The sequence below is a fragment of the Chiloscyllium punctatum genome, chromosome 7 (assembly GCF_047496795.1).
Source record: "Chiloscyllium punctatum isolate Juve2018m chromosome 7, sChiPun1.3, whole genome shotgun sequence".
Taxonomy (NCBI): Eukaryota; Metazoa; Chordata; class Chondrichthyes; order Orectolobiformes; family Hemiscylliidae; genus Chiloscyllium; species Chiloscyllium punctatum.
The window spans coordinates 112,724,689-112,748,588 of NC_092745.1; the positions used below are offsets into that span (position 1 = coordinate 112,724,689).

General features: G+C 42.3%; 1 protein-coding gene and 1 long non-coding RNA gene across 3 annotated transcripts in view; one reads left to right on the forward strand and one right to left on the reverse strand.

Annotated features, from left to right (window-relative positions):
* Positions 1 to 23,900, forward strand: part of alg14 (ALG14 UDP-N-acetylglucosaminyltransferase subunit) — a 114,697-nt gene that overhangs the window by 54,858 nt on the left and 35,939 nt on the right. The gene's annotated exons all lie outside the window — the stretch shown is intronic.
* The window catches only part of LOC140480051 (uncharacterized), a 64,847-nt gene continuing 53,874 nt past the window's right edge, over positions 12,928 to 23,900 (reverse strand). The window contains exon 6 of the long non-coding RNA XR_011961181.1: positions 12,928 to 14,967. This is a non-coding gene — a long non-coding RNA (uncharacterized lncRNA). The remainder of the gene's footprint in view (positions 14,968 to 23,900) is intronic.

The window sequence follows — 23,900 nt, forward strand, 5'->3', positions numbered from 1 at the left end:
GGACCTGGCACTAATCTTTGTAGCACCTTATTAGTGACAGCCTGCACATTTGACACTCTCTTTGACATTACTGTTAACCAGTAAGGTGGGCTGAAAATGAGAAGTCAATGAGCATATGCAAATGGAAAGCATGTCAACAATTTTCATCCACACCAGACAGCAGATTGACCAGTTGTATAGTGCTGCTGGTGAAGAAAAACCCAGAATAGCCTCCAGGAGCTACACGCAGTGTAAAATACTAAGAAAAATATTGGTAGCGCCCAACTATAGATTGAATGACTGGACAAAGATTTGACAGAGTATGATGTAGGAAGATGTGAAGTTGTTCATTTTGGCAGGAAGACTGAAAAAAGGGAGAGTATTAAAGGACAGGGACTGCAGAATTCTGAAGTGCTGAGAGATTTTGATGTTTTAGTGCGTTAGTCAGAAAACGCTGGAACAGCATGTATTCGGGAAATCTGATGGCATGCTACCCTTTAGTACGAGAAGAACTGGACATAAAAGTAACAATGTTATGCTTCAGTTTTGCACATTGGTGAGACGATATCTCATCCTGCATGCAGTTTTTATCTCCATATTTCTGGAAGGATGTAAATATATTGGAGGCAGGTCAGAGATGGTTTATTGAGTTGGTGTCTTGAATGAGTGGATTCTGCGATGAGGAAAAAGCAGACGGGCTGGACTTGTTTTCACTAGAGTTCAGAATAGTGAGGGAAGATTTAACTGACGTGTTAGACCTTAGGCGAAAGTGAGGACTGCAGATGCTGGAGATCAGAGTCAAGATTAGAGTAGTGCTGGAAAAGCACAGCAGGTCGGGTAGCATCTGAGGAGAAGGAAAATCGACATTTTTAGGCAAAAGCCCTCCATCAGGAATATGAAGGGCTTTTGCCCGAAACGTTGATTTCCCTGCTCCTTGGATGCTGCCTGACCTGCTGTTCTTTTCCTACAACATTCTAATCTTGACGTGTTAGATTCTGAATAGTCCTGACAGAATGGATGTGGAATGGATGTTTCCTTTGTGAATGAGTCCTGACTAGGGGACAATGTTTTAAAATTAGGTGTTGCTCAATTAGAACAGAACTGAGGGAAATCTTTCTCTCAGAATTGTGAAACTTTGGAACTCTGCATCAGTAGATAGTGGAGACAGCAGCACTGAACATGTTTTAAGTTTGACAAAGATACTTCGGCAAGTTTAGGTTGATTGGGGATAGAGGAGGTTATGGAATTGGTAACACAGATCAGCCAAAATTCTACTGAATGGCAGATCAGGCTTAAAGGGCCAATTGGTCTACTTCTGCTCCTAATGTGTATGTGTACATGATGTCCAAGTTGAAATGGTGCTGATTGACTCTATATTGCGGTTTACAAGGTCTGAGGCACTTCATAGGGTCACTGACTTGGAACTGTTCCTAAATTAACCGTTATTCTCTCTTTGAACTGTGGCCATTTCTCCAGAGGAAATTTTGTTCAGAATAAATGGAATGATTTGATAATTGTTGAGTTAAAGTATCCTTGGTTGAGCCTAGCCTACAGTTAGTTACTGAGGTGATGGTAAGCCTACTATTTTTGCCTTGTGATATTTACTGCTGAGGAAATAGGGTTAAAACTGCAGCTGGAAAGGAGCACATTACAGTATCCTCTGACCAATTTTCAACATAGAATCATAGAAATCCCTCCAATGTGGAAACAGCCCATTCAGCCTATCGAGTCCACATTGAAAGTCCGAAGGGCATCCCACCTGGACTCACTACCCTATCCTGTAGTGGTGTGTTGATGCTACCTGTATTGCTTTCCAGAAGACATTTCTAAATTTAGATATTATTAATAAAGTTTTTTTTAATCATGTCATAAAGTGGTAATTACTTGGAAAGTAAGCGATAGTCGGTTGAGGTAAAGGAACCTTCCCATGTGGACAGGATGTGACGAGTGTTCTCAAGAATCTATATTGGTGTTTTAAGTTTCTATATCAATAACTTAGTTGCATATTTGAGTTTGTAAATTACATTTAAATTGGAGGAATGATGATGCACTTTGAGCAGCATGTTACAAAGGGTTCTAGGTAGTTTAAGTGATTGGACAAAACAGTGACGTGCAGTTAAATGAGTGGAAAGCAAGGTGATTTCAGAATATTTTCTGAACATTAGGTCAGGAACTAGAGGTGCTGAGGATTTGAGTGACCTTGTGCAGAACTGCAAAAAGTATTCCAAGTCTAATGTGATGTTGGTCTTGTATAATTCATAGGATTGAAATACAAAGACGAGGACGGTAATTCTGCTGTACAACACTCTGGTCAATTCCCATCCATAGCACTCTGTTGACTTTCAGACCCTGTCCTCAGCAAAGATATACTGAATTTGTAAAGTGTACAGCATGGATTAATCAGTGTGTAATCAGGACTTAAAGGTGACGGTGGCACGGTGACTCAATACTGCTGCTTGTTGCACCAGGGACCTTGGTTCAATTCCAACCTTGGGTGACTGTCCAATTGGAATTTGCTCATTCTCTCCATGTCTGGGTGCTCTGATTTCCTCTCAGGGCCCACGGATGTGCAAGCTGGGTGGATAGACCATGCTAAATTGCCCCACGGTGTCTAGGTGGATTAGCCATGGGAAATGCAGGGTTACAGGAATGGGGTGAGTCTGATTGAGATGCTCTTTGGTGGGTCCGTACGGATTTGATGGGCCGAGTGGCCTCCGTCCACACCTCAAGAGGTTCTATGATTCTGTTATGGGGGTAGATTGTTCAATCCTAGTTTGTATACACTTGAGTTTAAAAGGCTGGGGGTTGAACAAGTGTGAGATCTTTACAATAAAGGAATTCAATAGAGTTGGAAAATGCTATTTCTTCTGGTGAAGAATCCACAAGTACGTGCAATCATAAAAATTAAAGCTAGGATATGAAGGTATTAAATCCAGAAGTACTTTATCCACACGTGGGTAGAGGAAATTTGGACCACTCCCCCACACAGTCTGTGGCTGCTGGAATACTTGAATTTTTTTAAAAAATCCTAATGGATTTAATTTACAGGAAGGTATGAATGGTTTATGGATCTTAAGAGGGTGAGTGGATTTGACAGAGAAACTGGTCCATAATCAGATACGGTTGATTGGCTTTCCCTGCTCAGTTCCTATGCTCAATTTGATTTCATTGAGATGAAACTTGGACAGGTTTCTACAACAGATGAACAATTCACTCTGCCAGATTACTGCCTAAGCAACTGTGACAACCCCCTGCCACCCCACTGTTAGCTCTGTCAATGCAGAACAAGTGCTGACAAATCAGCTTAACTTGATTCATGTTTTAATCCGGTTTCCCATCAATCTAACTTCTCAAATATTCTTGGATTCTCGTTCCATTTTGAGTGGGAGTGTAAGGTTCTGCCCAAAGTAATTGGCTTTAAACTGAACCTTTACAATTCTGATTTGGGGATTAGATTAGATTACTGAGTGTGGAAACAGGCCCTTCAGCCCAACAAGTCCACGCCAACCCACCCAGACCCAATCCCCTACATTTACCCCTTCACCTAACACTACGGGCAACTTAGCATGGCCAATTCACCTAACCTGCACATTTTTGGACTGTGGGAGGAAACCGGAGCACCCGGAGGAAACCCACGCAGACACGGGGAGAATGTGCAAACTCCACACAGACAGTTGCCTGAGGCGGGAATTGAACCAGGGTCTCAGGCGCTGTGAGGCAGCAGTGCTAACCACTGAGCCACCGTGCTGGTGTTGGGCTGGGGTGTACAAAGTTTAAAAATCACACAACACCAGGTTATAGTCCAACAGATTTAATTGCAAACACCAGCTTTCGGAGCATCGCTCCTTCTTCAGGTGGTTGTGACACCATATGAATGAGCACGGCTCCGAAAGCTAGTGATTCTAATTAAACCTGTTGGACTATAACCTGGTGTTGTGTGATTTTTAACTTTTTACAATTCTGATTTCTGTCCAGGTGACGATGGTGTTAAAACCCTGCGAAGTGGATTTTTGCAACACGTTAGCTGAACACAATCCTGGATCATGTGGGGAGAAGGTGCTTGCCGTAGTACTGCCAATGGGGATTTTGTAAAATGTATTTTGCCGGAGAAACTTAGGTTTCTCAAAAACAAGAATGACCATCCTCCTGAGTTACCCCTGAGTATAAAGAAAGGGCAAAAGGGTAACTAGGGAGAGAAAAGGGTCCCTCAAAGATCAGCAAGGCGGCCTTTGTGTGGAGCTGCAGGAGGTGGAGGAGATACTAAACAAGTATTTTGCATCAGTATTTAATGTGGAAAAGGACATGGAAGATATATGTAGAGAAATAGATGGTGACATCTTGAAAAATGTCCATATTACAGAGGAGGAAGTGCTGGATGTCTTGAAATACATAAGTGGATAAGTCCCCAGGACCTGATCAGGTGTACCCCAGAACTCTGTGGGAAGCTAGAGAAGTGATTGCTGGGCCTCTTGCTGAAATATTTGTATCATCGATAGTCACAGATGAGGTGCCATAAGACTGGAGGTTGGCAAACGTGGTGCCACTGTTTAAGAAGGGTGGTAATGACAAGCCAGGGAACTATAGACCAGTGAGCCTGACCTCGGTGGTGGGCAAGTTGTTGGAAGGAATCCTGAGAGACAGGATGTACATATATTTGGAAAGACAGGGACTGGTGAGGGACAGTCAACTTGGCTTTGTGCGTGGGAAATCATGTCTCACAAACTTGATTGAATTTTTTGAAGAAGTGACGAAGAGGATTGATGAGGACAGAGCGGTAGATGTGATCTATATGGACTTCAGTAAGCCGCTTGACAAGGTTCCCCATGGGAGACTGATTAGCAAGGTTAGATCTCATGGAATACAGGGAGAACTAGCCATTTGGATACAGAACTGGCTCAAAGGTAGAAGACAGAGGGTGGTGGTGGAGGGTTGTTTTTCAGACTGGAGGCCTGTGACCAGTGGAGTGCCACAAGGATCGGTGCTGGGTCCTCTTCTTTTTGTCACTTACATAACTGATTTGGATGCGAGCATAAGAGGTACAGTTAGTAAGTTTGCAGATGACACCAAAATTGGAGGTGTAGTGGACAGCGAAGAGGGTTACCTCAGATTACAACAGGATCTTGATCAGATGGGCCAATGGGTTGAGAAGTGGCAGATGGAGTTTAATTCAGATAAATGTGAGGTGCTGCATTTTGGAAAAGCAAATCTTAACAGGACTTCTACACTTATTGATAAGGTCCTCGGGAGTGTTGCTGAACAAAGGAACTGTGGAGTGCAGGTTCATAACTTCAAAGTGGATTCACAGGTAGATAGGATATTGAAGGAGGTGTTTGGTATGCTTTGTGGTATTGAGTACAGGAGTTGGGAAGTTGAGGCTCCGCAGGACATTGGTTAGGTCACCTTTGGAATATTGCTTGCGATTCTGGTCTGCTTCCTATTGGAAAGATCTTGTGAAACTTGAAAGGGTTCAGAAAAGATTTACAAGAATGTTGCCAGGGTTGGGGGATTGAAGCTATTAGGAGAGGTTGAATAGGCTAGGGCTGTTTTCCCTGGAGTGTCGGAGGCTGAGCTTGGAGAGATTTGTAAAATCATGAGGGGCATGGGTAGGATAAATAGACCAAGTCTTTTCCCTGGGGTGGTGGAGTCCAGAACGAAAGGGCATAGATTTAGGGTGCCAAGGAGAAAGATATAAAAGAGACCCAAGGGGTAACCTTTTCACACACAGGGTGGTACGTGCATGGAATGAGCTAGTAGAGGCTGGTACAATTGCAACATTTAAAAGGCATCTGGACAAGTATATGAATAGGAAGGGTTTGGAGGGATATAGGTCGAGTGCTGGCAGGTGGGACTAGATTGGGTTGGGATATCTTGTCTGCATGAACAGGTTGGACCGAAGGGTTTGTTTCTGTGCTGTACATCTCTATGACTCTATCTATAGCTCAGGTGTCGGTTGTCATGGTTGTGGGTATGTTCGCCGAGATGGGAATTTGATTTACAGATGTTCTGTCCCCTGTCTCGGTGACCTCTTCAGTGGTTTGGAGCATCCTGTGAAGCACTGCTGTACTGTGTCTTCCAGAATTTATTTCATCCCATTTCTGCTGCTTCCATTTGCCGGTTCCGGTTATTTGTTGTAGTGGCCGGGATATTGGGTCCAAGTCCATGTACTTGTTGATGGAGTCTGTGGCATGAAGCATGACACTCGGCCCCAGACTCCATCACCAAGCACATTGACCTCGACCCAATATACCAGCCACTACAACGAACAACAGGAAGCAGTGGGAATGAAACAAAATAAATTCCAGAAGATGCAGTACAGCAGCGTTTCACAGGAGGCTCCAAAGCACTGAAGATGTCACCTAGACAGGGGACGAAACATCTGCAAATCAACTTCCCAGCTCGGCGAACATACCCACAACCGCGATGACCATTTAAAACATTGCTCACCATTCTGGCAGCTGACTCGACAAAAGCAGAGAGGCTGTTTGTAGGTGGATGTTGTCTGTGTGAATGGGGCAAAGCAGTCTTTTATGCAAAGGCCAGAGTCAGTCAGGCAGCATCTCTTGTGGAAAATGAAAGTGCTAAAATTCAATGACTTGTGAGCGAAGGTCATCCAGAGCTGGGTGATTCTGATGAATTGATGATCTCTGTGCTGAGTTGCTGCTGCACAGTGATTTGTTTAAAAACCAAAGGGAAAAGTAATCAAGGCCACTGGGGGTAACTCAGGAGAAAAGCTCAGAAAGTAGACAAAAGCACAAGAGAAGACAAGAAAGCCATTTGTTTCATTGAAATTCATCCAATCCAACTTTTCCCATTATAGCATCCAGCAATGTTTTGAACTTCCCTGATATTTTTGTCTCTCCTGCCTCAGCTGACAAATTATTCTTGGCGTATAATTCCCTTTTGAAGCGAGAAGCTCTTCAGCATCTGTTTAACCGTTGCTTAAGATCGATTTAATATTCAATTGGGAAAATGCCTGGAAAGAGCAAAGTAACGAGTCTGACAAAATATGAAAGAAGCAAGTTAAGGACTTTCTTGAGCATTTCACAACCTCAGGGTATCTCAAAGTGCTTCACAGCTGCCTCTGAAGTGTCGTTCCTCCTGCAATGTATTAAATGAGGCAGCCAATTTGTACACAGCATGCTCCCACAAACAGTCATATTAAAATGATCTAATAATTTGTTTTTGTCCTGTTGGTTTATAAGGGATCAATACACCAAGGATACAACCTCCCTCCTTCAGTATAATGCCACAGGATGTCTTTCTTGCTTCTAAAAGCTTCCACATCACCTGACGTTAAACTGTCATTGGCAGTTTTATTTTTTTTAATAAGAATATACTATTTCTTTTGTGCCACATCTAGCATGAATTGAAAGACTGTAGCCACCATTTCTATTCAAGCTACTCTCCATAACCTGGACTAAGGGACTTACCTGATGGAAGTATTGTGGCCTTTCTAGTAGCTGCTCTTTATCTATTTTTACCTCCTCCACTATCTCAGAAACCACCACTTTTACCATAGGTTTAACAAAATCCTCGACTTTGATGCCACAGCAAAGGGCTTATTTAGTGGCTCAACCAAGCTTTACTGTTCTGCAAGTAGATCTCCATTTTGATCCTGAGTTCGCCCCATGGCTGCTCTGACAGTCCTTTTTCAATAATTTTCCAGCTTACAATGTGTCTCATGCCCACTGTGTTCAAGGCTTATCCCTTCTCACAACTGGTGAAAGAGTTCCTGAGTAACCAAGTTTTTGGGACATTTTACTTAGTTGTCCTCAGCGTACTTCATCTGTAGGGTGCGCTGAGGAATAAATGTGATGCAGTGTAGCTTTCTTTTTTACTGCGATTTATGCACCCATTTACAGTCTTGTCACAATTCACAGGCTGAAGAAACCTCAGCTAATATAGTTTGGGCACATGAGGGATTTATGTTCGGTGTGCTACATAAATGCAAGATGTTAACATTGCATGTGGTAATAAAGTGATTCCAGTGCTCGAAGTGTGCAGAGTTGAAAGTAAAGTCTCTTTTAACAGACTCATGAAATGTTAATATTAATTGTAAAAAGAAATGCACCAAAAATAGCCCAGGTTGTCCGGTTAGCAATCTTGAGAAAGCAATGACGTGAGAACAAGGACCACCCATGTAAATATGGTCAGTTGAGATTCCCTTCTGCCAATTTTCATATATTCCCTGAGGGTTCTAACTTTTTATTGAGGATTGGTTCTTTGGACTTTACCCGGTGGCTGTTATTTATGCATCAGCTGTGACATTGAGTATTGGCAAGTTACCAGAGGGAAGCATTGTCACCAAGCCCAACCCCATTCTCACTCAGCATTCATATATAGACCGAATTAATTTTTAAAAGCCTGATGTTGTCATGACTCTTATTTTCCTTCAAGGAAGGCAGTTTATGACCTCTCGATATTTTGCAAGTTCAAAGTCATATTTGATTTGGTCATTTATGTTCTGGCATCTATGACATTCTTGCAATGAATATGACCTCTTTCTAAAGACAAAGAACATGGAACTTTTCAACAATGTCTGTGTTCAGTTAGCTCTCAATGCTTCATAGTGTTGGAACAAAACCTTTATATGTGTATTTGTGAACATCGAGGAAAAGCCTTGCGTCATTTTAAGACAAAATCTTACACTGCGACATGTTCAATACCAGTTGAATGGTCATGAATATCCAGGGTAGTTTGTCTGCAGAATTATACCCTAAAGCCAACAAATGGCATCCCATTTCAGATGCACCAATGAGTTGGATTTGATCAACAGTGCACAGATATTTATGCAATAACAATCCTCTGTAATCAAGTTCAGCATTATTTGAAAAGGGAAAAACATAAAATACCTCTCAGGGTCTCGATAGATTTTGTTCTGATGGTCAAGGGATACAAGGGTTCGAGAGGGCAGGCAGGAAAGTGGAGCTGAGACCACAATCAGCCATGATTTTTATTAACTGGTGGAGCAGGTTCAAAGGGCCGAATGGCCAATTCCTGTTCCTAAATGCCTCCGGTTAAGCAAGGCTGACTTTAGTTGGATGAGGCAGAAACCATTCTCCATATTCTGGGGAAATCTGTTAAGGGGTAAAATGACACGGAAACATGGAGGGTAGGAGCAGGCCATTTGGTCCTTTTCCCCCTGCTCCACCATTAAATATGATCGTGGCTGATCATCCAACTCTTATTCCTGCTTTCACTTCATATTCTTTGATCCTTTTCGCCCTAAGAACTTGCTCCTTTTTGAAAGTATTCAATGTTTTGGCCTTGACCACTCTCTGTGGAAGAGAATTCTACATGCTCACCACAGTGTGGATGAAGAGATTTCTCCTCATCTCAGTCGTAAATGGGCTACTCTGTATCCTGAGACTGAGACTCCTAGTTCTGGACTCCCGGTCACCAGGAATATCCTACCTGTGTTTACCCTGTCTAGTCCTATTAGAACTTTATAGGTTCTATGAGATCCTTCCTCATTCCTTTAAACTCCATTGAGTACAATCCACACTGATCCAGTCTCTGTTCATACATCAGGCCTGCCATCTCTGGAATCAGTCTGGTAAACGTTTATTGCATTCTCACTGTAGCCAGAACATCCTACCTCTGATAAGGAGACCACAGTATCTTCCTGGTATGGTATCACCAAGGCCCTGTATGATGCAACAAGACATCACTGCTCCTGTACTCCAATTCTCTTGCTATGAAGACCATCATAGCATTTGCTGCCTTCACAACCCCCTGGACCTGTATGTTTACTTTTAGCGACTGGATACAAGGACATCCAGATCTTGTTGTGCCTCCCCTTTTCCCATTGCATCACTATTCAGATAATCTGCCTTCCTGTTGTTACTACCAAAGTGAATAAACTCTCATTCTTCCACATTTTACTGCATCTGCTGTGCAATTGTCCATTCACTCAATGTGACCAAATTACAGTGCAGCATCTGTACATCCTCCTCAAAGTTCGCTCTCCCACCTAGTTTTGTGTTGTCCGCAAACCTGGAGATATTACATCTAGTTCCCTTATCTAAATCATTAATATATATTATGAATATTTGGGGTACAAGATCTAATCCCTGTGATACTCCGCTAGGTAGCATCTGCCACTCAGAAAATGACCTGTTTATTCTTACACTTTGTTTCGTTTCTGTCAACCTAGTGGCATGGTGACTCACGGTGGTTGGGGACTGGGTTTGATTCCAGCCTCAATGTGTGTGGAGTTTGCAGAATCTCCTTGTGTCTGCTTGGGTTTCCTCCCGAATCCAAAGATGTGCAGGTTAGATGGATTGGTCGTGGGAAATTCAGGGTTACAGGGATTGGGTGGATTCCTGTTTGGAATGTTAGTGTGGTCTCGATGGGCCAAGAGGCCTGCTTCCACATTGTAGAGATTCTATGTTTCTAACCACTATCCACGTCAGTAGAGTACCCCCATCCCATGCTCTTTAATTTACACACTAATCTCTTCTGTAGGATCTTATAGAATGTCTTTTGAAAGTCCAAGTACATTACATCCACTGATTCTTCCCTACAAGTTTTTGAAAAATTCCAATAAGTTTATCAAGCATGATTTTCCTTTCATAAATTTCTGACTCTGTCCAATCTTGTCACTGTTTTCCAAATTATTAAATCTTTTACTGAAGATGTCTGACGAAAGATGTATGTATGCAGATACAGTAACATCAGGAAAACATAAAGAATATTATGTTTTATTGCTGGGGGAATTGAGTGCAAGAGAAGGGAGTTTATGCTTTGGACATCCAGGCTTTGATGAGACTGCATCTGGAGTACTGCGTACAGCATTGGTCACTGTACACACTTTTATTAATGTGTTGAAAGCTGTTCAGAGAAGGTGTACGAGACTAACAATGGGTATGAGTAGATTGTCTTATTAGCAAAGACTAGACAGGCTAGGTTTGTATTCTCTGGAGTTCAGAAAAGTCAGGGGTAACTTAATTGAAACGTATAGTATCCTGAGAGGAGTCGACTGGATGAATGTTGAAAGGATATTTCCTCTTATAGGAGAATCTAGAAGGAGGGGTCATGGTTTAAAAATGAGGGGTTAACCATTTAAGACAGATGAGGTACTTTTTTCCCCTGAGTGTAGATACTCTTTTGGAATTCCTTTCTTCAAAGGCCGTGGATGCAGAATTTTAAAATATTTTAAGGCCAAGGGAGGTAGATTATTGATTACTAAGGAGATATGCAGGTTAAAATCAGATAGTGATTTGGTGTTGGACTGGGGTGGACAAAGTGAAAAATCACATAACACTGGGTTATAGTCCAACAGGTTTAATTGGAGGCACTCGCTTGCGAAGCACTGCTTCTTCATCAACCACCTCACAAAGAAGCAGCGCTCTGAAAGCTAGTGCCTCCAAATAAATCTGTTGAGCTATTACCCAATGTTGTGTGATTTTTAACAAAAATTCGATCAGCTTTGATCTTTCTGAATGGTGGAATAAGCCTGAAGGGCTGAGTGGCCTACTGTTGTTTCTTGGTTGTGTGTAGATAAATTGGAAGTGTTCAAGTCTAATAAGATGCAGAGCTATTTTATGGCTGTAAGGGGCATTTATATAGCCATGAATGGCTAATGAAATGAGATGACACGTAACAAATATAAAACATTTAAGAAGTCAAAAATAGCACAAATCCAGCAGAATGAGAAAAATGAAAAAAGTATCAGAAGTGACAAAGCAAAATGAGAATCAAAATGTACTGGTAAGAATATCAAAGTCAACACATGTTTACAATTCATTTAGGATGAAAAGGGTAATTAATAGCAATTTGTTTTAAAAGGAGGTGACTAAATATTATTTATATGGACTTCCTGAGGCACTTGCCAAATTTCCTTCACATACATTTTTAGCTGAAGTTGAAATTCATGGAATTGAAGTCAAATTATTGACCTCTCTAGGAAATTGGTTTAGTGACAGGAGACTTGGGGATAATGAGCTGGCATTCCGACTGACAGGATGTGACTGGTGTTGGAACAATACGCCATATTTATCCACAACTTAGCCAAATATCCACGTTTGTTAACAACATGAGGACAGGCATGGTATGCAATGATAATGGAAGTAGAAATTGATAGTGAATTGACAAATTTCAATGTAAGGAAATGCAAAATCAAATGGATCTAAAAAAAGGAGTAAATCAAGTATTTTGTAAAGGGAGGAAAGCTAGAAACAATGGAGTTCCAGAGAGAATTGGATTTCAGGTACAATTTCAGATGTTGTTTTCTGCATTATATCATAATATTTTAATCAATAAGTAGTGGAATGCTGAACAGAATGCAAGGAAGTAGAAGATGTGCTACAAATATACAAGGCCTGGGTTGCAGCGTGCCCTGAGGTACTGAAAGCGGTTCTGGGCACTTTAGGTAAGATGTACTGGCCTTGGAGGGAGTGCAGGGTCGGTTTACCGGAATGTTACCTGGAGTTAAATTTCAAGGAAATTTGACATGAACTATGGGGGTTGTACTGCTGCAATTTAGAAGGATACAGGAAGAATTGATCCAAGTTTTAAATTTATGAAGTAAGCAAAGCAGGTAAGTCAACAAAAAATTAAAAAATAAAGTCTCAAGAATGTGGAAGTCTTGAACCAAGGAGGAAAATTTAAAGGCGGACCTTTTAGGAATGACATTATGAAATATTTCCACACTCAGTATGTTAAAAGTATGGAATTCCCATGAACTAATTGTTACATTTAAAACTGAAGATGATTGGTTCACGTTGGTCAAAGTTGTTAAGGAATATGAAGTAATAAACTAATTTAAAAATCACACAACAGCAGGTTATAGTCCAACAGATTTAATTGGAAGCACATTAGCTTTTGGAGCGACGCTCCTTCAGCAGGTGATAGTGGAGGGCTCAATCCTAACACAGAATTTATAGCAAAAATTTACAGTGTGATGTAACTGAAATTATACATTGAAAAATTGATTCTGTTAAGCCTTTCATTTGTCAGAATACAGTGATAGTTTCACTTCTTTCATGTGTAAATCACAAAAGCTTTTTTTTTAAAAAAGTTGCATTCTCGGGTGAGCTGTTAACAATGGTGATAGCTAGACAATATGTTGAAGGTGCTAGCCCCCCGTGTTCTCTGTCTATGCCATGATGTCTAGATTGATTCTAATCTTAATAAGTGAGATAACGGAGTTTTACATAAATTCATGCAGTTTTTGAGCAAAGTACAATGTAACCCTGCAAGTACAAATTCACCCCACAAAATATATGTGTGCATGTGGGCCTTTGTCTGTGTGTCTTAAGTCTTTGAGGGGGTGCGTGTGGGAGTGTGTGTGTCTGTAAGGGTATGTGTGGGTGTCTATGTGCATGTCTGTGTGTACCTGTGTCCGTGTGTGTGTGTGTGTGTGTGTGTGTGTGTGTGTGTGTGTGTGTGTGTGTGTGTGTGTGTGTGTGTATAGTGCAATGGTGACCACCTGTAATGTGACATGAACCCAAGGTCCCGGTTGAGGCCCTCCCTATGGGTACCGAACTTAGCTATCAGCCTCTGCTCGGCCACTTTTCTCTGCTGCCTGTCCCGAAGTCCACCTTGGAGAATGGTCACCCGAAGGTCCGAGGCTGAATGTCCTGGGCCACTGAAGTCTTCCCTAACTGGGAGGAAGCCCTCCTGTCTCTTGATTATTGTGCGGTGCCCATTCATCCGTTGTCGTAGCCTTTGCTCGGTTTCCCCAATGTACCATGCCTCTGGGCATCCTTGCCTGCAACATTATAAGATAGACAACGTTAGCTGAGTCACATGAGTACCTGCCATGTACAAGGTGGGAGGTTTCCTCACGCGTAATAATGGTATCTATGTCCACACTCTGACACGTCTTGCAGTGTCCACCGTGACAGGGTTGTATGGAGTTGTCCTGAGAGCCGGGCAGCTTGCTACGAACAATGATCTGTTTGAGGTTTGGTGGTTGTTTAAAGGCAAGTAGTGGAGGTGTGGGGAAGGTCTTGGTGAAGTGCTTATCCTCATTGATAATGTGTTGCAGGTCACGAAGAACATGGCGTAATTTTTCAGCTCCTGGGAAGTACTGAACAACGAAGGGTACCCTGTCAGTTGCAGCACATGTATGTCTCCTGAGGAGGTCATTACGGTTCCTTGCTGTGGCACATCAGAACTGACGGTCGATGAGTTGAGCATCGTACCCAGTTCTTGTGAGGGCATCCTTGAGTACTTCCAGGTGTCCGTCACGTTCCTCCTCATCTGAGCAGATTCGGTGTATGCATAGGGGTTGTCCATAGGGAATGGCTGTTTTAATATGTTTTGGGTGGAAGCTGGAGAAGTGTAGCATTGTGAGGTTGTCTGTGGGTTTGCGGTAGAGTGTGGTGCTGAGGTGTCCATCCTTGATGGAGACACATGTGTCCAAGAATGAGACAGATAGTCGAGAGTAGTCCATGGTGAGTTTGATAGTGGGATGAAACTTGTTGATGTCACTCTGTAGTTTTCAGTGACTCCTCGCCATGGGTCCAGAGGAAGAAAATGTCGTCAATGTACCTGGTGTACAGTATTGGTTGGAGATCCTGCATAAAGAAGAAGTCTTGTTCGAACCTGTGCATAAAAATGTTGGCATATTGGGGTGCAAATTTGGTCCCCATGGCTGTTCCGTGTGTCTGGATGAAGAACTGGTTGTCAAAGATGAAGACATTGTGATCAAGGATAAAGCAGATGAGTTGTAGGATGGTGTTTGGAGATTGGCAGTTGTTGGTGTTGAGTACTGAGGCTGTTGCCACGATGCCATCATTGTGGGGGATGCTAGTGTAGAGTGCAGAAACGTCCATTGTGACGAGGAATGTTCCCGGTTCAACTGACCCGTGAGTGCTGAGTTTCTGTAAGAAATCCGTAGTGTCGCGACAGAAGCTGGAGGTCCCCTGTACAATAGGTTTCAAGGTGCCTTCCACATAGTCGGAGAGATTCTCACATAGGGTCCCATTGCCCGACATGATGTGTTACCTTTGTGTACCTTTGGAAGGCAGTAGAAGTCGCCTACAAGAGAAGTACATGGGATGAGGGCGCGTAGGGAACTCTGAAGGACTGGATCCAAGGTTCTGATCAGTGTGTTTAATTCTCGGGTGTGTCCCTCTTTTGGTCCCAATTTAAACTAACTTAGATTGCATATCAGCTGTGATCTCATTTTCACAGCAGTACAGGCTAGATCGGCTGAATGGCCTGTTCCCATTCTGATGGTGAATTAAAGTACATCTTTAATATTTTGCTAGATCTATGTAACGATTTAGGACTTGGTGACTTTTAATTCTGTAATGTTCATTAATCAGTTTCACAATGTAAACCTTAGTAAAGAATGAAACCAGCTGTTCAACATTTAGTTGACAACAAAAAAATGTGAATGTGGCAAATAGCACGTACAAACTAAAAGGATGTAAGAACTGGGAGCAGGAGTAGGTCGTTTAGCCCTTCAAACCCACTCCAGTATTCAAATCGATCGTGACTGATCTCATCTTAGCCTCTGCTCCACTTTCCTGCCTGCTCTCCATAACTCTTGGATTCATCAGACCATAAACCAAAGTTGGCTGTTCACCTCCTTGAGTCTGCTCCACCATTCAGTAAGACCATGGCTGATTTGACATTCCTAACACCCAATTTCTTGCCTTCTCTCCGTAACCCTTCCCCTTCCTCCCTACTGTCTTAACTGGGCAACCTCTTTTATACAGTGACACCTAGTTCTGAATTTTCCCGCAAATGGAAACATCCACTTTGTCAAGACCCCTCCGGTTCTAGAGTTTCAATCAAGTCATCCCTACTCTTTGAAACCTTCCCTCGTAAGCTAACTATCCCATTTCAAATGTTAGTTTAGTGAGTCTTCTCTGAATTGCTTCCAAGACATTTACATCCTTTGTTAAGGATGTACACCACACCGTACTCCAGAAATGGCCTCACCAATATAACTGAAGCATAACCTCCTTACATTTGCATTCAATTCCCCTTGTTTTAAGCAATAGTATTTTATTAGCTTTTCTGATTATTTGCTGTTGCTGCATATTAACCTTTTGTAATTCATGCATGAGGACACCCAGATGTCTCTGGATCCCATAGCTCTAAAATCTCTCAACATTGACATAACGTGCTTTTTGGTTCTTCCTGTCAATGTGGTCAATTTTACATTTTCTCACAATTTACTCCATTTGCCAAATCCTTGACCACTCCCTTAATATATCACAATCATAGAATCCTGACAGTGTGGAAACAGGCCATTTGGCCCAACACGTTCACACCGACCCTCCGAAGAGCATCCTACCCACACCCACTCCCCCATCCTATTACTTTACATTTCCCCTGACTAACGCACATAGCCTACGCATCCCAGAACACTATGGGTAATTTAGCATGGCCAATTCACCTAATCTGCACAACTTTGGACTGTGGGAGGAAACCAGAGCACCTGGAGGGAACCCACTGAAACACTGGCAGAATGTGCAAACTCCACACAGGCAGTTGCCTGAGGCTGGAATTGAACCTGGGTCCCTGGCGCTGTGAGGCAGCAGTGCTAACCTACATGCCACCCCCTTGCTATTCCTTTGTAACCTCCTTATGTCACTTCACAAGTTACTTTCCTACTTACCTTTGTACCATCAGCAAGTTTACCAACTGTACCTTGATCTCTTTATATCAGTCACTTGTATCAATTGTAAATATTTGAGGCCTGAGCACCAGTCCCTGTGGCACACCATTCATTACATCCTTGTCAATAAAATAATCTATTTATATTTAATATTTCTTATCAGCCAATTTTCTATCCAGGCCAATATGATTCTACCTGTACTGAGCTTCTGTTTTCAGCAAAACTTTTGATGTGGCATTTTATTAAGTGCCCTCAGTGTTGGTGTATATGATGCATTAGAGCCAACTTCTATTTTATCTTACAATCAAAGATGGATCATGCCAGTAGGGAAGGGAGACACTGCCTAGTGATCTTGTCACTATACTCGTAATCTGGAGAAATAGAGAAGCGAACCTTTTATTTGTCATTTCTACCACATGCAACTGATCTAGTAAAAATGAGACCGTATTCCTCCAGGACTGAGCGTGCTACATGGGCAGCACAAACGACACAATCCTACACCGCATAAAATGCATAAGAAGTGCAAAACGCACAAGTTACAGTGTAATAGAAGAATGATAAATAATAGATATCTTTCTAGCAGCAATTCGAAGTCATGCAAAGAATTTCAGATGGGAAAGAGTCCGATCATACTGTGTTCAGGAGCCTAATGGCTTGGGGGAAGAAACTGTTGCACAGTCTGGCCGTGACAGACCAAATGCTCCGGTATCTTCTGCCAGATGACAGGAGGAAGAAGAGTTTGAGTGAAGGGTGTGTGGGGCCTTCCACAATGCTCTTAGCCTTTCGGCTGCAGCGTGTGGAGTAAGTGCCTGGAATGGAGAGAAGAGAGACCCCAGTGATCTTCTCAGCTGTCCTCACTCTCTGTTGTAGGGTCTTACAATCCGCGACGGTGCAATTCCCGAACCAAGCGGTGATGCAACAGGATAGTCTGGATGAACCCTTTCTGAATATGGTGAAGATGGGGGGGTGGAGAGAATGGGAGGTTGGCGTTCCTCAGCCTGCACAGAACGTAGAAGCGCTGCTGGGCTTTCTTGGCTAAGGAGCTGGTGTTGACGGTCCAAGTGAGATTCTGTTTTCAAGAATAAAGCAGTGGTCAAAGTGAGGCTGATGTACTGAGGATACAAATTTAAATCTTCTTACAAAGATGTGTTTTATTTAATACTGACTGGATTTTAAAGCTGAAAAAATTCCAAATTTTGTAGAAATAGCTAGAGTAGGTTCTTCAGAAGAGTTCATTGCAATTCTCTGTGGGCATCAGAGATATGCTCAAGGCTTTCTAGGCATCATCTGACTGGTTCTAGCTGCTTTGCTTTGCATTGGACATGTTGGGACTGGTTTTTGTTTTGACTGGTGACTGGCTGATTTTGTCTGGCTGAGTTGGAGGAAAACCTGTTAAGAACAAGATGAGTTGGCTGAAAGCTTGCAGCGAGCAAGCTACTCTGATCTCTCCCATGCCTGAAATGAAAACCCTCTTGTGCAGTTCAGGGTGAAACCTATTTATCCTTTTTGAAAGTGTGTTTGAAAACCATCTCGAGGTTTTGCTTCTACTGGGCAAGCTGTATGCGCAAGACGTCTACGACAGCTGTGCATGATTTGACCACACCAGTCCGAACAAGAGATGCCAGAATATCTCCTCACTTTGACCATTGTGTTATTCTAGAAAGCAAAATGATAATTTTTTTTTCAAAAAGCCAACCTTTGCAAAGAAATCTGTCTTTTTTTTTCCCCTGAAGAGAATGTGTCTGTTAGCTTATTAAGGTTTTTGAGACAGAGTGGGATAAGATTAGATTAGATTCCCGACAGTATGGAAACATGCCCTTTGGCCCAACAAGTCTACACTGACCTTCTGAAGAGTAACCCACCCAGACCCATTTCCCTCTGACTAATGCACCTAACATTATGGGCAATTTAGCATGGCCAATTCACCTGACCTGCGCATCTTTGGACTGTGTTAGGGAACCGGAACACCCGGAGGAAACCCATGCAGACACAGGGAGAATGCGCAAACTCCTCATATTTGTATCCTGTATTACTGAATAGGTGTACGTGAACTTACTCAGTAAAGTTCAAAGATTTTGTTTTATTTTGATAGTAAATTCAATTCTGTTTCTTAAGAAACATGGTGGATTTTTCCAACCCGATTTTCAGATATTTAGTTAGCTAACTGAGGTAACTAGAAAAGGTATTTTTAGTTTAGGTCGTCACCTGTGGATTAATGGGACAACAGCTACAGTGCAGAGCTTTAGTTGTAACATCTCACTCTGGCAACTGGTAGAGTTTAAATTAAACTAATTAATATCTCTAACTTTAAAGCCAGCCTCTAACAATGACCATGAAACAAGTGTAAATTGACATAAAAGTCCACCTAGTCTATCAATGTCTACTTTAGATTAGATTACTTACAGTGTGGAAACAGGCCCTTCAGCCCAACAAGTCCACACCGCCCCGCCGAAGCGCAACCCACCCATTCCCCAACATTTACCCCTTTACCTAACACTATGGGCAATTTAGCATGACCAATTCACCTGACCTGCACATCTTTGGACTGTGGGAGGAAACCAGAGCACTCGGAGGAAACCCACGCAGACACGGGGAGAATGTGCAAACTCCACACAGTCAGTCGCCTGAGTCGGGAATTGAACCCAGTTCTCTGGCGTTGTGAGGCAGCAGTGCTAACCACTGTGCCACCGTGCCGCCCTTAATTCCTGGTTTAACCTACAGTGGCTCTGGGACCATAACAATGTGGTTGTCTCTTAACAGCTCTCTAAATGGCGAAGCAAGTCACTCAATTCAAGAATGATTAATCGGCAACAAATATTGGCTTTGCCACTGATCCCACATTCCCATGAAATGCATTACATAACACAGCACTTTTTGTTTTGAAAGTGTGGGGAAACATACCTAATGTCACTCTAAATCTTATTTGATTGTGCATTACATAGATTATTTGGAAGTTGATTTGATTCTATCTGTCCGCTGTTTTAATCAGCTTGATACAGATATAGGACCGATGGCTGAGGTAGTTTCTTTACTCAGAGTAGTAGGAGCGTGGAACGCACTGCCTGCAACAGTAGTAAACTCACCAACTTTAAGGGCATTTAAATGGTCATTGGATGGATATATGGACAAAAATGAAATAGTGTAGGTTAGATGGGCTTCAGATTGGTTCCACAGGTCAACACAACATCAAGGGCCAAAGGGCCTGCACTGCACTGTAACATTCTATATACTTCAAATAAGAATTGTATTATAAGTCCATGTAGCTAGTTAAAGTTTGTTATGGCAAGTGTAGCATCAGAAGAAATGAGGATGTGACTTAGTTATGACTGTCATGATTGCAGGACATCTCACATTGATGTACAGCATCGCCATATGGAGGGCAATCACTGCCATATTTCAGGAAATTTGCCAACTAATTTGTACATGTAGCTCCCATGAACAGCTGAGAGATAAATGATCTGTTAACCTGGTGTTCAGTGATATCAGCTGAGGAACGAACACTGGGCCAGGACACCAAGAGGACTCCCTTATTCTGCTCTGAAATTGAGCTGCCAAATCTTTTGCATCTACCTTGAGAGCAGATGGGGTCTTGCTTTCAGGTCTTTTCTGACAGATGGCATCTCTGACATGTAAGTCAGATTTGGGAATCTGAAGAGGAAAAATGTTCATTTGCTCAGTTTTAGAAAGGGTTGTCTACAGATATTTGAAGTGACTATCATCTGTACAAATGCAGAAACCCTCATAATATTTAAGAAGCATTTAGATGTGCACTTGCAATGCCAAGATATATAACGCTATGGAAAAAAAAACAAAGAACTGTGGATGCTGGGAATCAGAAACAAAAATAGAAATCTCTGGGAAAACTCAGCAGGTCTGGCAGTATCAGTGGAGAGAAATCAGAGTTGATGTTTCGGATCCAGTAACCCATCTTCAGAATGGAAACTGTGGGAAGTGTTAGAAAATGGGATTAGAACAGTTAGGTGTTTTTTTTTTCATTGGTATGGGCCTGTTGGGCCAAAGGACCGTTTCCTGTGCTGTAGATCTCTCACTCTTGCACCTCAGTATGGCAACATCAATCGCCGATTGGAAAGAAATTGCTATTCTCTGTAGCCTTGACAACGAATTAGAGCTGCAGCAGGGCTTGTGACTGGTCCCTAGTGACTTACACTGTTTTACCAGAACAGAAGTTCTGTGTTCACAGGCAGCTTTCACAGACCTCTTGGCCAAGTGCCAGTCTCAAGTCTGAAAGCTTTAGAGAAACTGGATCAGATTTTCTCCTCTCAATGGGAGGATGATGGACTGAGTCAAGAGACTGAGCTCAGAATTCTATTTTTCCATTCTGCAACCACTTAAATTTTGTTGAGACATAATCTGAGAAGCAGAATCCCAGTTGCCAGCAAATGCATAGCTTTGTCTATGCAGTGTACATGTGAGGGAATGGTACAAAAAATCTTTTATGCAACTCCGGGGCTGTCGTTCCTTCCACTGAGAGTTTAAACTTAATGGGCACTTATTGTCAAATTTCACTAGTGTCCTGGTTCATAGTAATTCTGTCATTAAAAAAAATGTTTGTTAATGTGTGTGAGGGAAACTAAGCTCTGTAGAATGAGATCACTGTGTAGTTTAACTGCGCTCTGTGAAATTATCAGTATGTAATTAACCTATTGCAACTGTATGTTCTTTGTCATTGGTCTTTGGAATGTTGATGGAGAGGCATCAGTTTGTTTAAAAATGGTTTTAGTACTATTTTCTCTCCTGAAGGAAATCTCCTTCCCTTACAGACCCCCACCCCCACAACCTTCCTTTGATTACAGGCCCCCAGAGGCCTGATTGTCTGATGTAAGGCCTGAGGGACTGGCTCACAGAGATTAACATTCTCCAACAGGAGCCTTAAATTCAATGGCAGGCTTGTAATTTTTTTTGGGTCTACGATCCACCGGTTTCCTGTGAGGCGAGTTGTTTATAGTCAAGACACAGCCAACGGCAGGAGAACGACACGCCTGCAGTCGACTGCATTCCTGTGGAGTAGATGCACCTTTGAGAGTTTTGAAACCAGCTGGGGATACAGACAATGAATATCTAACACAGCAAACCAAAGAATCTGCAGTGTTGTTACAGTGTAAGAGGACACCACTACCTTTGCTGATAAGCTAATTGGAGTCTCTAAACGAAGGTTTATTGGACTGGCAAACTGCTGTCTCAGGTTTCTTTTCCTTTGTTTGGTTTTCCTTTGCTTATGTACTCTCTCTCCTTTCTTTTTCTCCTCTCTCTACCTTCCCCCTTTTCCTTTCTCTCTCTCTCCCTCCCTCCCTTTTCTCTCTGAACATAATGTTCTCAACAATTGATTTCCAACCCCTCCCCCCCCTCTCTGTCTCTCTCTCTCTCTCTGTTTTTTCCCCCTCCTTTTTTGTCCAACCTCCTTTCCATTTGTTTTTCTAAATTGCTCCCGTGTTTGATGGTTTGTAGTGTTAGCTATCTACCTTCATGGCCTTATTTTATTTTTTTCCCTTGGATAAGTTCAGTATTATCTGTTTATTTCCTGTTGTATATTTCTCTCTTACCTGTCATCTTTCAATAGCAGTATTTTTCTCTCTGACTTTATTCTTGTTCTGTTGCTTTGGTTCTAGTTGCTTTTGTTGCTTCTCATTTTGTTGCTTTCAAGTATATTTACAGCAAAGCATATGTAAACAAAAGTTTTTCCTTCTATCCTCTTCCTAGTTCTATCCTGTGTTCAGAGTTACTATAAACAGTGTGTATTTCCCCCTCACATGAGTTGATCCATTCCATGCCCTTGGAGGCTGGGTTTTGAGGAATGCAGGAGATTCTGTAAATTGATGTTTGTGCAAAGGACAGTGCTGTCCTTGGATTGCGCCATTTTTGAGGAGGGGGAATGAGGTAATTTTTGGAATGAAATAGTCAATTGTCCACTTTCTCAAACTGATGTAGAAGATTTCACAGTGGTATTTCAAAGCAGAGCAGGGGACTTCTTTCCTAATTGGCATCTAGACCAAGAATCGCCCCTCAATCAACATTGAGACTACTTAGCCATTGCTGTTTGCTGGAGATGGCTGTGAGAAAGTTGGATGGCACATTTCTTATAATCATGATGATGTTTTGAAAATACTTATTGACTTGAAATCCCTTTGTGGTGCCCAGACATTGTAAAAGGTACTCCATAAATAGAAGTCCATATAGTCTTACAGCATGGAAACAGTCCTAATCTAGTCTAGTCCCATTTGCCAGCACTTGGCCCATATCCCTCTAAACCCTTCCTATTCATATACCCAACCAGATGCCTTTTAAATGTCGTAATGGTATTTGCCTCCAGCACTTCCTCTGGCAGCTCATTCCGTACACTCACCATCCTCTGTGCGATAAAGTTGTTCCTTAGGTCCGTTTTTAATCTTTTCCCCCCCCCTCACCTTAAACTTGTGCCCTCTTGGTTTGGACTCCCCACTCTGGGGAAAGACCTTGGCTATTCACCCTATCCATGCCTCTTATGATTTTATAAATTTCTATAGCCTCCTACGCTCCAGGAAAAAAAGTCCCAGCCTACCTAGCCAACCTCTCTTTCTAACTCCAACCTTCCAATCTTGGTAGCATCCTTGTAAATCTTAATTCCATGTTAAAGCAGTTAATCACGGTGAAGCTGGCAGTCCAGAAACATAATGAAGCAAAATTCTTCCTTCAAGGTCTTTTGATTAACAACTACTTAGCGACACAAAATTGTTATTCAACACCTCAACACAGCAAATGGCAGCACACTCCATTCGTGCAAGACAAGCCTACAAGGACCTACATCTCAGTCTCTGGCTTATTGCAGTGCCTCTGAAGCTCAGTGTAAGCTGGAAGAACAGCATCTCATTTTCTGCCTGGAGACCCTGCAGCCTTCTGGACTCCAAATCGAGTTCAATAACTTTAAGGCTTGATCTCTCCAATATCCTTATCCCAATTCCCACACTCAAGCAAATAGTCTGCTATTGCACACCACCCATTGTTAGCCACTAACAGTCTGAATTAATAGCTATTCACCCTCCTAGCCAGATTGTTATCCACTCCTTTGTGTGTCCATTTGCTTTTCTCTCTCTCTCTTTGGGGTCTATTCCCCACCTATCGTTTACTCCTTACCCACACCCCGCCACCCCCCACCCTACCTTCTGCATATAAAGTCTGATTTCTCTCCACAGATGCTGCCAGATCTGCTGAGCTTTTGCAGCAATTTCTATTCTTGTCTCTGATTTTCAGCATTTGCAGTTCTTTCAGTTTTTTTTAAACCTACAAGTATGTTCATGTGTCTGAAATTCTACAAATAATGTCTCATGTTCTTCAAACAAAACAG